This window comes from Chiloscyllium plagiosum, chromosome 10 (genome assembly GCF_004010195.1).
Source record: "Chiloscyllium plagiosum isolate BGI_BamShark_2017 chromosome 10, ASM401019v2, whole genome shotgun sequence".
In the NCBI taxonomy this organism is placed as follows: Eukaryota; Metazoa; Chordata; class Chondrichthyes; order Orectolobiformes; family Hemiscylliidae; genus Chiloscyllium; species Chiloscyllium plagiosum.
Window position 1 is genome coordinate 90,615,713 of NC_057719.1, and position 675 is coordinate 90,616,387.

Genomic DNA, 675 nt, shown 5'->3' on the forward strand with positions numbered 1-675 from the left:
CCAGTTTCCCCAATGTAGAGGAGACCGCATCGGGAGCAACGGATACAATAAATGATATTAGTGGATGTGCAAGTAAAACTTTGATGGATGTGGAAGGCTCCTTTAGGGCCTTGGATAGAGGTGAGGGAGGAGGTGTGGGCGCAGGTTTTACAGTTCCTGCGGTGGCAGGGGAAAGTGCCAGGATGGGAGGGAGGGTTGTAGGGGGGCATGGACCTGCCCGGTTCTACCTCCTTCCCAAGATCCACAAGCCTGACCACCTTGGCCAACCCATTGTCTCAGCATGCTCCTGCCCCACTGAACTCATCTCTACCTACCTCGACACTGTCCTATCTCTAGTCCAGGAACTCCCCACATACGTTCGAGACACCACCCATGCCCTCCACCTCCTCCAAGACTTCTGTTTCCCTGGCCCCCAACGCCTCATCTTCACCATGGATATCCAATCCCTCTACACCTCCATCCGCCATGACCAGGCCCTCCAAGCCCTCCATTTTTTCCTCTTCAGACGTCCCCAACAGTACCCTTCCACCGACACTCTCATTCGTTTGGCCGAACTGGTCCTCACTCTTAACAATTTCTCCTTTGAATCCTCCCAATTCCTCCAGACCATTGGGGTAGCCATGGGCACACGTATGGGCCCCAGCTATGCCTGTCTCTTTGTTGGCTACGTAGAGC